Source organism: Cebus imitator, unplaced genomic scaffold (genome assembly GCF_001604975.1).
Source record: "Cebus imitator isolate Cc_AM_T3 unplaced genomic scaffold, Cebus_imitator-1.0 Scaffold79, whole genome shotgun sequence".
In the NCBI taxonomy this organism is placed as follows: Eukaryota; Metazoa; Chordata; class Mammalia; order Primates; family Cebidae; genus Cebus; species Cebus imitator.
This window is the reverse complement of record NW_016107394.1, coordinates 6,377,425-6,392,748: the sequence shown is the minus strand read 5'-3', so window position 1 is coordinate 6,392,748 and position 15,324 is coordinate 6,377,425.

Below are 15,324 nucleotides of genomic sequence, written 5' to 3'. Positions count from 1 at the left end.
GTATGGGACAGAAGCAGCCTCACCTGGGCACAGGAGCACTAAGAGGCGTGACAGGCCAGGGCAGAGCACACAGAGCAGGAGTGGTTGTCCCACATCTTCCTCCAGTGTTCATAAGCTTGTCCCCTAGTGGCCTACTTCACCTCTCAGCAGCCTGGCACTGCCACCTTGTCACCCTTCTTCCCTCCCCTCCCCTTCCCTTCCCGCCTCTCCCCCAAGCTCCTGCTCTGTGATGCTTCTCCTTCCCACCAGCAGGCACTCTGGACCCCTCCCCTTGGCCCGGCAGCCCCTGGGCCCAGCATTGGCAGCTCTGCCTCCTAGGGATTCTTCCATTTCTCTGGTCCATGCCCTCTCACATCCCCATTCCTGCTCCTGGCTCCCTGTCTGCAAAGGGAAATTCTAAATGCCTATTTCATGGGGTAGGGGTGGGGGAGAGAGGAGAGAGCCCCACACACACTGGAGGAGAGCACCCTGGCACACAGTATGTGCTCCGTGAAGGCCTAAGGGGAAGGCAGGAGCTCCGACTGAGCTGAGCCCAGGGTCTGCAGGCCTCCACTCCAGCAGAGAGCCCACCAGGCCCCAACCCCTTTTCCTGACAAACAGGGGAGTTTGCTCACCTGGCCAAGACCCCCAGTGAGGCAGAAATTCCTGTTTTCAACCAAACGTGGACACGGCTGCCAACTAGGTCATCAGAGCATCCAGCTGTCCGAGCTCTCAGCAAGTTGCAGGGACAGAGAAGGACCTGCCACCTCCAGGCTACAGTCAGCCTGAGGTTCAGGACCCAGCTCCTGGGGTTCCCTGTGCTGGCATGCCACTCCACCAGTAACAGGGTCCAGGATGCGACAGCAACTCACTCTCTCAGACCCACAGGCTGGCCACACCCTCCAGGATCTGGGACCTGCCGTCTGTGTTCTGTGCCCCTGTCCTTCAGGCAGCTCTAGGGCCCATGAGGCCCATCTTTCTCCCGCCACCTCTCACCGCATGCTCAGAGATGGCCATTGTCAAGCACGTCCGGGTGAGCCCATGCTGAGCGCTGGATGTGCATTGTCGTGTTTCATTCTGACAATCTTGAAGAGGTTTCTACTGTTACCATTCTCATTTTAAAGAACTGAGCTCCAGCGATGAGACTTGAACCCAGGCTGTCCCACTCTGGAGCCGGCAGTCTTAACCATTAGGCAGCACTGCCTCCTGCACCTCTCCGGCCTCCTCTGCCAGAACCAGCTCAGCCCCCTGCCCCACCTGCACAATCTCCTTCCACCACCCTCAGTGCCATCACCGCCATCACCTCCTCTGGGGAGACTGTCTGGATTTCCCTCCTCCAGCTGCCCACAGCCCTGGGCTGCCCTCAGCAGTGTCTGCCTGACCTGGCCACCAAGCCAGGAGCTCCTGGGGGGAGGTCCTACCCAGAGTCCTCTCTGTCCCCAGGGCCTGTGAGCCAACACAGACTGAAACCAGCTCAGAAAAGCCTTCCTGAGTGAATGCCCCCTGCCCTCCAGGACTCAGAAGCTTGTGGAGTTGAGACAAGCTCTCAGAGAATGTGGTGAGGAGGCTTTTTGAGCAGACCCAGGGGACACAGAGAGGACAGGGGAATGCAGACTGCGGGCCGCCCACGGCAGCGGGGGCCGGTGGGAAGGCCAAGAATCCTCTCTGACCTCCCTCCGTTCCCTGCAGCTTCCTGGGGCCTCTAGGACCCCATCTAATCTTTGTCTTCCCCCTTCCTTTGCTCACCCCCCTCACTCCCATTCCTCTCTTCTTGGTCATCCCCCCCACCCCCACCCCTACCCCTATCACACTGGAAACACTTGGGCTGTGGTGGCTGAGAATGGAGAGGGCGGGGGGAGGGAGGCCAGAGCTGTTTATAGGAACTGGAGTAGCTCCATCCATCAGCTCTGTTTGGAACTGGAGACCAAGCATAATAAATACCTTGGCTCCACCCCAGCTGCGCTTTCCCTGAACTTGGCCGTCCCAACTCCAGCTCTTCCTGGCTTGCTGGCTCCCAGGACCCGGGTCTTACCCTACCCCACCCTACCTCACCTCCCACCAAGCTGCCCTAGAAAGACCATCGCCTCTGGGACCAGAAACGCAGGCCTGAGTCTAGGTTCTGCTGCTTGTTTACTGTGGGACCAAGGCCAAGTCTGCCACTTATCTGTACCTCTATTTCGGCATCTGTAAAATGGGGTTATAATCATTGCCCCACCCCAAACTCAGCACTGCTCATTCGTCCAGCCAGAGTGTCTCGGGCATCTGCTCTGTGCTGGGCCCTAGCCCTGCAGGATACAGGGAACAGTTGGATAGAGCCTTTGCCTATGGGCTGGAGAGAGGGGCCATACCACAGCACAATCCAGGAAGTGGTCAGTGCCTCGAGGGAGGTCCAGATTTTCTGCTCGGGAAATTTGTTTGCAGCAGGGAGCAGCCCTTCCAGCTGGTGGAGTGAGGAAAGACTTCGAGGACATCTGGGCTGGCTCTGCAAGGAAGGATAGGCTTTCAACACGTGGAGATGGGAAGAGGCTTTCCAGGCAGAACAAATGGCAAGAGCCGAGGCCTGGCAGCGGGAAGAGCCAGGGCATGCCTGGGAGTCGAGGGGTCTGCCTGGCCCAGCCTCCACCACATCACTTTCACCTCTCTCCTCCTTTGGCACCTTCTGCTTGAGACTTCTGGCCTTCTGGAATCTTCCCTCCTTCCCTGGAGAGCTTCCAACTCACCCAGCTAGGCCCTTCCAAGTTGTGGATGCATTCCCAGGCTTCTGCCATCATGTCCCCACTCCCACCTTCTCCGAAAAAGTACCCTAGAAAGCGGAAGATTCAGATCAGGAAAAGGCATGAACCAGTAGCATGTTTCTGGAGAGAATAAGGGAAAAAATGGATAAAGAAATGCATAAAAGAGTGAGTCAATGGAGGAGAGAGGAAGCCAATGACTGAAAGCAGCCAGTGTTTCCGGAGCCACACTTCATACTGGGCGCTGCAAGTGTATTTCCCCTTGTGGTGCTTATAGAGGAAATAGACATTAAACACACATACAGAAACCACGGCAAATTGTGATGAGTGCTAGGAAAGGGGGTGAAGGGCGAGATCATTGGGGGGGGGGACTCAGAAGAATCCTCTCTGAGGACGTGGCCTGTCAGTGAGACGGAAGGAGGACTTCAGCTGAGAGAACAAGTGAATTAACGCTCCCTGAGGCCTCTTCCCCTCACTCGGGAATTTGCCTAGCTGCCTTGGCAAATCCCACTCTTGGGGAGGGTGGGGCCTGAACTCTGGACTCTGAGGTCCTCTCTCATGCACTGAAAGCAGCCCTGGCCCCTCGGCCCTCCCTGCCCCTTGGTGATTTGACTGCCTCATTCAAGTATCATGGGAAAAACATGGAAGGCCATGTATAGGGTGGTGGGAGGGATGGCCAAGGGAGTGAAGTATTTTGGAGGCGGGGGCCCAGCTAGCTGCAGGGTGAGGGAGTCCAACTCCAAAGGCCCCTGCTTTTTTATTTTTTTGGCGGAGGATGAGCCAAAAATGTCTCCCTCCTTTCTTTCCACACTGCTTATGTCAGCTTGTGCCACCGTCCCCTTTGACCCCAGGTAACCCATTGTATCCAACCTCCTGTATGTTTTCTCCATAACGGAGAATCACTGACAGACACATTTAAATTGTATGCAAACATACATATGCATGTATTAGAGATTTTAAGTGTTATTTTATAAAAATGGGATCATATTCTATATACTCTCTTGCATTTTGCTTTTTTTATTCAATAGTACTTCAAGGAAATCCCCCCAAATAAACTAATATAAGTTTCAAATCATTTGTGACAGTACATAATATTCCATAGTGTGAATATTCCATGATTTATTCAGCCATCCACCTATTGACGAAAAATAGCTTTATCTTTTCTTCAACTATAAACATGAGGCAAAAAAAATTCTACTCAGATGCCTAGACTCTCGAGGGTTTGTGTTCTTGTGGAATAAATACCTAAAAGTGAGGTGCTAGATCAATGGATATATATATAAATTCTGTACATTTTTAATGTATATTATATATATACTTTTAATAATGTTTGCTGTTCAAAAAACAGTAATGTTTCACATTTCCACAAACAACATGTGAGATATCTTTTCCTGTGCTTCCCTGCCAGAAATGCAGGTTTTAGCTGCGGGTGTAAAATGAGCTCTCATTGTTACTTCAAGTTGCATTTTCCTACTGCTGGATCTGAGCACCTTTTCTTTCTTTTCTTTTTTTTTTTTTGGCCATTTGGATGAACTCTTCTATGAATTGCCCATTTCTCTACTGAGTTAACTCATTTTTATCAATTTGTAAATCCTTATTGTATGTTGCAGATCTTAAACTTTGTCTCACATTTCCATAACTCATTTGTCTGTTGTCCCTGCTTAGGTCTCTTTTGACCTACAAAATTTTCCAAAGTCTCACTTTTCCTTAATCACTTCTCAGTTTTATCAAGTTTCACTCAGGTTGCTCATATAGTCTCCTAAATTTTCTTGTAAAATTTGTTATCTTGGCCAGGCACAGTGGCTCACACCTGTAATCCCAGCACTTTTGGGAGCCAAGGTGGGCAGATCACCTGAGGTCAGGAGTTCAACACCAGTCTGGCCAGCATGGTGAAACCCCATCTCTACTAAAAATACAAAAAAAAAAAAATTAGCCAAGCCTGGTGGTGCATGCCTGTAATCCCAGCTACTAGAGAGTCTGAGACAGGAGAATCGCTTAAACCCAGGAGGCAGAGGTTGCAGTGAGCCAAGATGGTGCCACTGCACTCCAGCCTGGGTGACAAGCACAAAACTCCATCTCAAAAAAACACACACAAAATTTGTTAGCTTGCTTTTTATTTTACATTTCAATCTTTACATAATCTGTTGTTGTTGTTTTTAATAGAGAGAGGGTCTCTCTATGCTGCCCAGGATGGTTTTGAACTCCTGGGCTCAAGGGATCCTACTGCCTTGGCCTCCCAAAGTGCTAGGATTATAGGTGTGAGCCACCACCCCCAGACAACCTGAGATGTGTTTTTTATTTTGAAGTTGGATAATCATCCAGTTTTACTTGCTTCCAAATGAATAGTAATTGTGAAAACATTGCTTATTAATTAAAATGTTACTCTCAGATATTACATTCTGATATATATTTGATATCTATTTCTGGATTTCTTATTTTTTTTCACAGATCTATTTCTCTGTTCCTATACCATTACTCTAATGATCGATTTTAGAGTTGGTTCTGATATCTGCAAGACAAGTCATCTGTACTGTTACTATTTTTCATATCTTTTTAGCTATTATTAGGCATTTATTCCTTCATATAAGCATCAAGATCATTGGACTCTGTTTAGAACTGATTTGGGGAGGTTTGACATTTCTATACTAAGCCTTCCCATCCAAGAGTATGGTGTATCTTTCCATTTGTTCAAATCTTGTGTTCTTTTGTTTTTTTTGAGACAGAGTCTCACTCTGTCACCCAGGCTGGAGTGCAGTGGCGTGATCTTGGTTCACTGCAACACTTGCCTCCCAGGTTCCATTGATTCTCTTGTCTCAGCCTCCCAAGTAGCTGGGAGTATAGGTGCGCACCACTACGCCTGGCTAATTTTTGTATTTGTAGTACAGATGGAGTTTCACCATGTTGGCCAGACTGGTCTCAAACTCCTGACCTCAGGTGATCCACCCACCTCAGCCTCCCAAAGCGCTGGGATTACAGGCATGAGCTACCGTGCCCGGCCTCAGATCTTGTATTCTATCCTGCCACAAGATTGTGTGACTTTCTTCATAGAGGCCCTATATTTTTCTTGTTAAATTTATTTCAGAATATCTTTTTTGTCAATATTGTAATGGAAAGATTTTTTAAATTTCCATTTATATGCATTTATTGTCAAATATAAGAAAAGCAATAGATTTTGTACATTTATTTTTAATAACATCATTTTTTCTTAGTAATTCAAATAGGTTTTTTCTTTTGCAGTTTTTTTTTTAATCTTATTTGCTAGAGGCTCTGAGGTTTTCTAGATATACAATAATTTAATTGCCTCATTATTCCCACAATTTTCTTGATACTCTCATTACAGTAGCATCTACCTCCAGCCACGTGTCTCCTCACCCAGCCTGCACCCAAGTTACAGGGAATCCCATTGCCCACAGTAGAGTTTTTTCTCCCATTTTCTCTCTTCTCAAAGCCAAGGTTCCAGTTCCCTGTTTCCCTGGGGTGTGGGTGGGGGTGCTCAGGTTCCCTGCGGCTTTGTTCTACAGAATGAATTTGTCCCACCCTCATTGGAATTCAGCTTTCCAAGAGCAAAGGTTGAAAACTGGTGGCCTTTGGGCCGAATTTAGCCTTCAGACATGCTTTATTTGGCCCACATAGCGGTTTATAAAAGTTTTGACTAGTTGCCAACATTTAAATATTGGAAGAGTTGTTTTATATGGGAACATATAAAAATCTGGATTTCTAATTTTTCTTAAAATTCTGAAAGATCTGAGAAACTGGGCCCTCACCCCACAGGCCAATGAGTGGCAGGAGTTGTGAAATTGCATATCCCACCTAGACTGTGAGCTCCTCGAAGGCAGGAGGTCATCCTGTCCCTTCTGTACCTCCAGCATGTACCCTCAGGGCCTGACTCCAGGCAGGGGTTAATGAAAGCTTAATTCCTTTCCTGCAGTAAGTTTTAAAGATACTGGAGTTGACCCATACAAAAATGGTTCTGAACTTTATGTTGCCTTGGCAGTCTGGTGAAGCCTATAGACCTCTTTTCACAATAAGGTTTTAAAATTCATACAATAAAAAATACAAATGATTACAAAGGAACCAAATCTATTGACTGTGCTTATCAAAATATTTTTTTAAATTGTGATTTAGTAATACATGTTCTTTATGAGCACATTACATAATAAGATCTAGTGGTGGGTCTAATAACTACTATAATTTTGAAGCACTGATGAGCATAAATGATATTCTGAGAGATCTGTAACAGGACATGAAAACATGTGATTTCTGTTGGTTACAGAACTGCTACACTCATTTGTACTGCGAATACTACGGGGATTTGTGGTCTACATTCAAGATGGAAAGAATGATTACATTTCAATGAGAGGCTAATGATGAAAATAAAGATGTAATTTTTTTCTCAACCAAGTCCACAGACCCCAAGAATTCTACCCACAGATCCCATGAATCTCAGATCAAAACCTTTACTTTCGGGAAAAGGTGGGAATGTGAGCTACAAGCAAGCCACAATAACAAGGAAACATAATCCCTTAGAAACCGCCCCAGTTGTGGGTGTTCTCATTTAAGGCAGAGTGGGAGTGTAAATGAAACCACCTTTTCTGGAGGGCCCTTTGACAGTGTGGTCCAAGAACCTTAAAAATGTGCATCTGCCTTAATCTAGCAATTCTGTTTCTAGGAGTTTATCCTAAAGAAATAAAGACGTAACCAAAAAAAAACCAAAAAACAAAAAAAACAATTGAGTGTGAAGATGTTTGCCATAGCCAAGGACACATCCAGTTTTTGTGGAGCCTGAAGTGTATACAATTTAGGGGCCCCCTGTAACACAAAGAATACAAAATTATGAATACAAAATTGCTAGATCACTCCCAGACATTTTCAAGGGCCTCATGCAAATGGGGCCCCTTCATCAGCTTGACATAAATTCACCTCAAATGTAACATTATTAATAATAATCTAAAATTAGAAACAATCTAAAACAGCCAACAAGTGAGGATGGATATAAGTTTTAGTATATTTATATAAGTGATATTCATCAACCATTTAAAATGATACGAACATAGCAGTCTACTGATGTGGAAAGATGCTCAAAACATAGTAAGAAGTGAAAAAGCAGGCTATAAAATGGTGATATGTGTATAAAATTCCAGTTTTGTTAAAATAACATAATACCTATCTGTAGTAGGATGTGAAATAGGACTTTCCTGCCTCAGAATTGCTGCGATATCCCAGAGTCTCAAAACCAGCACCAGACACAATCCAGCAGGACTTGGACAGATTGTGATGCCCTCATACAGCCTCAGAGCAACCTCAGAGCGGGCACTGACCCAGGAGAGGAGGATAGATGCAGGGGCTTTCCGTGGGGAGAGTCACCTCAGTGCTGTGCTTCACCCCACCTGGCTCAAGCCAAGAGACTGGGGCTTTCCTGGAGCTTCGGGGAAACAGAACCTGACCCACCTCTCCCCTGGAAAAGTCTAAAGAGGAAAAGCCTATGGGAGCTGTCCCTGGTGGTAGCATGAGGGGTGGGGGCTGAAGTGGGAGCTGCAGTGGGAGCAGCCTGTGCTTGCAGGGTGCAAAAGAGAGAAATGTTTCCTGTGCTACCAACCAGAAACAGTGCAAGGTAACCAGGTGTCCGTCATCATGGAAGATCCCTGCCCAAGAAATCTGCCCGCCAGGAGAAGAACCCTACAGAAGGACTCAGCCAGGGTGAAGGGGACAGGCACAGGTGATCTTGGGGGATATGTCACCCAAGCCCAGGAACCAGCTAGAGGAGACCAGCAGAGAAGTCTGCACACAACCCAAACGATGTTTGTCCCTTTAAAGCAAGGGCCAGAGTTTGGGCATCTGCCACCTAGAGGAGTCTAACACCAGGTTACAATGACTCCATTCAGAGCAGACCTTGCACTTGCCTGTATCTCCCCCAAACCCCTCTCAACCTGGAGCCCAATTCAAAGAAGCAGAACAGATAAGAGGAGAGGCGAACGAGGCTCCCATTCCTCACTGCAGGTCTCTGAGCTGGGTCACAGAGCTACAGGGGAAACTCAAGTTGATTCATTGGCTTAGTTGAGGTACAATTTACACATGGCAAAATTCACCCTTAATAATGTTCTGTTTTGTGAGTTTTTGATACCACACCACTGTCAAGATATAAATCCTTGCTCTCACCCTACAGTGATACCATTTAGTTTTGCATATAGTTTTGCCTTTTCCGGAAGGTCATACAAATATAGTCACACAATATGTAGCCTTTTGAGTCTGGGCACTTTCACTTAGTACAATGTACTTGGGATTCATCCATGTTTCTGAAAGTACTGCACGTTCCTTCCTATCACTGAGTATTATTCCATTGAATGGATGTGCCATAGGATGTGTAACCATTCTGCTACTAAAGAATGTTTGGGGATTGTTTCTAGTTTTGGCAATTATAGATAAAGCTGCTATAAACATTCATATACAGGTTTTTGTGTGAACAAAAATTTTGGTTTCTCTTGGGCAAATACCTAGGAGTGGGAATGTTAGGTCACTGGGTAGGTATATGTTTTCCTCTGAAAGATACTGACAAACTGTTTTCCAAAGTCATTGTCCAATATTTAATTCCCATTGGCAATGTGTAAGAGATCCAGTTGCTCCACATCCTTACCAACACTTAGTATTGTTATTTTTTTCTTTAATCCATTTAATGGGAGTGTAGTAAGAGGCCAACCTTTTGTTTTTAAAATAGGCTTTAATTTTTAGGGCAGCTTTATGTTCACAGCAAAATTGAACAGAACATACAGAGCTCCCATACCCACCTACCTCCACACAAGCATAACCTCCCCACCATCAACATCCCTCAGAAGAGTAGAATATTTGTTACAATCAATCAACCTACATGGATGCATCATTATCACCTGGAATCCACAGTTTACATTAGGGCTCACTTTTGGTGTTGTATATTCTATGGATTTTGACAAATTGATAATGACATGTATTCATCATTATAGCATCATAGAAGATAGTTTCACTAACCTAAAAATCCTTTGTGCTCTGCCTAATTATTCTACTCCCCTCTAACCTCTGGCAATGACTGATCTTTTTACTTTTGCCATAATTCTGCCTTTCTCAGAATGTTGTATAGTTGCAATTGTTCAGTATGTAGCATTCTCAGACTGGCTTCTTTCACTTAGTAACTTATGTGCATGCAAGTTTCCTCCATGTCTTTCATTCATTGATAGCTCATTGCTTTTGAGTGCTGAATAATATTTCATTGTTTGAGTGTGCCATAATTTATTTATCTCCTCACCTACTGAAGGACATCTTGGTTGCTTCCAAGTTTTGGCAATCGTGAATAAAACTGCTATAAACATCTGTGTGCAGGATTTTGTGTGAACATAAGTTTTCAGCTAATCTGGGTAAATACAAAGGAGTGCAATTGCTAGATCAAAGAATAAGAGTATGTTTAGTTCTGCACACACACATATACAAAAACCTGCCAAACTGTCTTCTAAAGTGGCTGTGCCATTTTGCATTCCCACCAGCAATGAATGAGAGTTTCTGTTGCTGCAAATCCTTGCCAGCCTTTGATGTTGTCAGTGTTTTGCATTTTGGCCATTCTTCCAGGTGTGTAGTGGTATCTCACTGTTGTTTTAATTTACAGCTCTGATGATGTATGGCGTTGAGCATCTTTTTATATGCTTATGTGTCATCTGTATATCTTCTTTGGTGAAGTGTCTGTTCAAGTCTTCTGCCCATTTTAAAATTGACTTTTTTTTATTGTTGAGTTTTAAGAGTTCTTTACATATTTTGAATAACACTCTTTTAAGCTTGCAAAAAAATTGCAAGAATAGGACAAAGAACTTTCATACACACCCTTTATCCACATTCACCAGCTGTTGGTGATTGTTAACCTTTTGCTTTGTCACTTTTTCTTTATATACACATTTTTCTCTTATCCATTTTAGAGTAAGTTGCATACATCATTACTCCCAAAGATTTTAACATGTATTTTCTAAGAAAAAAATATTATCTTACATAACTACAATATCGTTACCAAATTCAGGAAATTTAACATTAAAATAATACTATTATCCAATCCTTAGGCTAGATCCAATTTCACGAAATGCCCCCAATAACATGCTTTGTAGCAATCTTTACCTGTGACCCAGTACTGGATCTAAGATTATGCATTTCACTTGGCTGCCAAGTCTCTTTAGTTTCCTTTTATCCAGCACAGTTCTTCAATATTCTATTGTCTTTCAGGACATTGACATTTTTGATGGCTCTGGACCAATTATTTCGTAGACTGTTTTTTTCAGTTTGGTTTTTGTCTGATAGTTTCTCTGTCAGGTTCTGCCTTTTTGGTGAGAATACCATTTTGCAAGAGATAAGAAAAAACAATATTTTTCTACTCTCACACTCACCATAGAATACTTCACTTCTGGTCACCAAAACATTCAGGATCTCTTCCTACCAACCAACAATTTTCTCCAGCAGGCACCGTCTGCGCATCCTACGATTCAATGCTCTTCTGACACCATCTACCTGGAGGTAGCATCAGGTCCCACAGTGCTCCACCCCACTTCAGATGCCCATTATTAGCCCCAGGTTGTGACCAGCCAGCTATAAATCAGGGTTCCCACAATGTCTCCTTAGCTTTAATTAATCTGCTAGAACAGATCATGGAACTCAGGGAAATACTTAACTTACATTTACCTGTTTGTTATAAAAGATATTACAAAAGATACAGATGAGCAACCAGATGAAGGACATACATAGGGCAAGATATGTGGGAGTTTCCATGCCCCCTCCAGGCACACTATCCTCCCAGCACCTCCAGGCGTTCAGCAATCTGGAAACTCTCCAAACCCAGTCCTTTTGAGTTGTTATGGAGGTTTCATTAGGTAAGCATGATGGATTACATCATTGGTCTTTGGTAATCAACTGCGCCTTCAGCCTGAGGCTGAAAGTTCCAACCCTCTAATCATGCCTAGATCTTTCCTGTAACCAGCCCCTATATTGAAATTATCTAGGGGCCTCCAGCCACCAGTCATCTCATTGGCATACAAAAGACATTCTTATCACTCGAGAGATTCTGAGGGTTTTGGGAGCTGTTTTAGGAACTAGGGGCAGAGGTCAACTTGGTTGTTTCCAAGTTTTGGCAATCGTGAATAAAACTGCTATAAACATCTGTGTGCAGGATTTTGTGTGAACATAAGTTTTCAGCTAATCTGGGTAAATACAAAGGAGTGCAATTGCTAGATCAAAGAATAAGAGTATGTTTAGTTCTGCACACACACATATGCAAAAACCTGCCAAACTGTCTTCTAAAGTGGCTGTGCCGTTTTGCATTCCCACCAGCAGAAGTGGTGGGAATTATATCACACCACAGAAGTGAAGTAGTGTCTTTCTTGGGGAGCCACATTAGAAGGCACTTTATGCCAGACCCTTATTTGGCAGACTTCAAAAAAATAACTGAATTTACAAGAAACTTAAACAAATTTACAGGAAATTTACAGGTGATTCCTCAAAGATCTAGAACCAGCAATATCATTGACCCAGAAATCTCATTGCTGGGTATATACCCAAAGGGATATAAATAATTCCATTACCAACTGCCCCATTAAAAAGTGGGCAAAGGAAATGAACAGACACTTCTCAGAAGATTTTCATGCAGCCAACAAACACATGAAAAAAAGTTCAACATCACTGATCATTAGAGAAATGCAAATCAAAACCACAATGAGATACCATCTCACTGCCGGGTGTGGTGGCTCATGCCTATAATCCCAGCACTTTGGGAGGCCAAGGTAGGTGGATCATTTGAGGTCAGGAGTTCAAGACCAGCCTGGCCAACATGTAGAAACCCCATCTCTACTAAAAATACAAAAATTAGCTGGGTGTGGTGGCGGGTGCCTGTAATCCCAGCTACTTGGGAGGCTGAGACAGGAGAATTGCTTGAGCCCGGGAGGCAGAGGTTGCAGTGAGCAGAGATCACACCATTGCACTCCAGCCTAGGGGATAGAGTGAGACTCCATCTCAAAAAAAAAAAGAAGAGATACCATCTCATGCCAGTCAGAATGGCAATTTAAAAAAGTCAAGAAATGAAAGGTTCTAGCAAGGTTGTGGAGAAATAGGAGCGCTTTTATGCTATTGGTAGGAGTGTAAATTAATTCAACCATTGTGGAAGACAGTGTGGTGATTCCTCAAAGATCTAGAACCAGAAGTATCATCACTGACTCAGAAATTTCATTGTTGGGTACATACCCAAAGGGATATAAATAATTCCATTACAAAGATACATTAACACGTATGTTCACTGCAGCACTATTCACAATAGCAAAGACATGGAATCAACCCAAATGTTCATCAATAATAGACTGGATAAAGGCAATGTGGCACATATACACCATGGAATACTATGCAGTCATTAAAAAAAAGAGAGATCATGTCCTTTACAGGGACATGGATGCAGCTGGACGGCATCATCCTCAGCAAACTAACACCGGAACAGAAAACCAAATACCGCATATTCACACTTATAAGTGGGAGCTGAACAATGAGAACACAAAGACACAAGGAGGGAAACACACACTGGGGCCTGTTGGGGTGGAATGAGGGGAGGGAGAACATTAGGAAAAATAGCTGATGCTTGCTGAGGTTAATACCTAGGTCATGAGTTGATAGGTGCAACAAACCACCATAGCACACACTTACCTATGTAACAAACCTGCACATCCTGCACATGTACCCTGGAACTTAAAATAAAAATGAAACCAAAAACGAGGCTCTTCATTGATATCTAACATGATATTGCCACCCATCCCCAAAGCTATGAGATCTGCTCAAGACAAGATATCATCATCCAGGTTGAGGGAAAGGAAAACCAGTGGAACAGGCTTGCAAGGTACTATTGTCAGAAAAATAAAGCTACTACATGATTCTACTCCACGGAGCCTACCTTGTAATATGCATTAGGAAAAAACAGAAGATGGAAATGAGAAGACTCCCCAAAAAATAAGAGTGGGAGAAGGATTTCAGGTGGTTGCTTTTTCTTTGGTTTATCAGTATAGTGGATCATACGCAGGAAGCGCCATAATTTAGCCACCCCTTACCTCCAAACCCTGCCAGTCCGTTCCACTTTGAACTAGACATTGGTCTTCGATGCTTAGGATCAAAAGGTAAAGATGAAATGATGTACTCTTTGTCTTTTGAATTTCTAATATCCTAGGTCATTTTTCTTAAGGGATTATCCAGGGTCATTTTTTTACTGTAATTTTCACCTTATATCTGTAAGATGTTGATGCCACTGTAGTTTCAGGAATTTTTTGTACCATTAACTTGTATTACTCATGATTGTTAATAAAAAAATTGATATTAAAAAAGGTGAAAAATCACCTCCTTCCATGAACTGACATTTTGAATTGTGAACCAGAAACTGGAGCAGCCTGGGGTGGGGATTGTGTGTCCTTTGCTCTCTCACCAGAACTGTCAGCCTTCAGAGAGGGAACTGGGGGTGGTGTGATTTATATGTCACTACAGACATCATGGAAATCTCAGCGTGACGTCTACAGGAGGAGGAGCTTGGAGGTAGCACCTCAAAGGGGAAAATACCTCCATGGCAGTCACCAGCCTGGCATTTCTTCCTCTTGAACGTCTGATCTTGTCTCCATCCTCATGTCCATGAGGGTTCAAGCCTTCATCATTTCTCACCTGGACCGTGGTCGCAGCCAGACCTCCCTGGCCTCCCTGTGTTCGCTCCATTCTGCAGCTTAATAATTATTCCAGAGCCCTGCTATTTTTCTGTCTCCTTTCCGTGGCACCCACCGCTCCATTGCTTATTCAACTAAATGCATTCACAAACCTTGATACCCTGACATCACATTCCCCCACCTTCTGGTTTTGCCCTACCCCTCCCCACTACCGGTATCTACATCCCAGCCAACTGTGGGCTCCTTACAACCTCCCCAGCCTGCCCCTTCCTGCCCCTTGCTGCGCCTTTGCTCATGTCTGGCAATGCCTTCTCTTGATAGTGTAGCCTGTCCGGCTCTGGGCTATCCCTGAAGGGCAAGCATCAGAGCTACTGCATTCAAGAAGTCTTTAGGAAATCTTTCCTGAATGGGAACTGTGGGCCAGGCTCTGCCAGGCGCTGAGGACACAGCAGCGAGGATGACCCAAGCTCTGCTTCCGAGGACTTCACAGTCCATCAAGGAGTAGAGAAATACAAGCACATAAACAGAGCCGGGAAGGCTGGATAGGAAGGGAAGGACAGGAAAACGATATTGGTAGCAGAAAAATAAGGTGCCCTCTAGGTAATGGATTTGTTTGCTAGGGCTATTGTGACACTGGTTGTCTTAGACCACATAAATCTATTGTCTTGGCCTGGTGTGGTGGCTCACACCTATAATCCCAGCACTTTGGGAGGCGGAGGTGGGCGGATCACCTGAGGTCAGGAGTTCAAGACCAGCCTGGGCAATGTGGTGAAAACCCCATCTCTACTAAAAATACAAAACTAGCCAGGCATGGTGGCAGGTGCCTGTAGACCCAGCTACTTGGGAGGCTGAGGCAGAAGAATCGCTTGAACCCAGGAGGTGGAGGTTGCAGTGAGCAAGATTGTATCACTGCACTCCAGCATGGGTGACAGAGT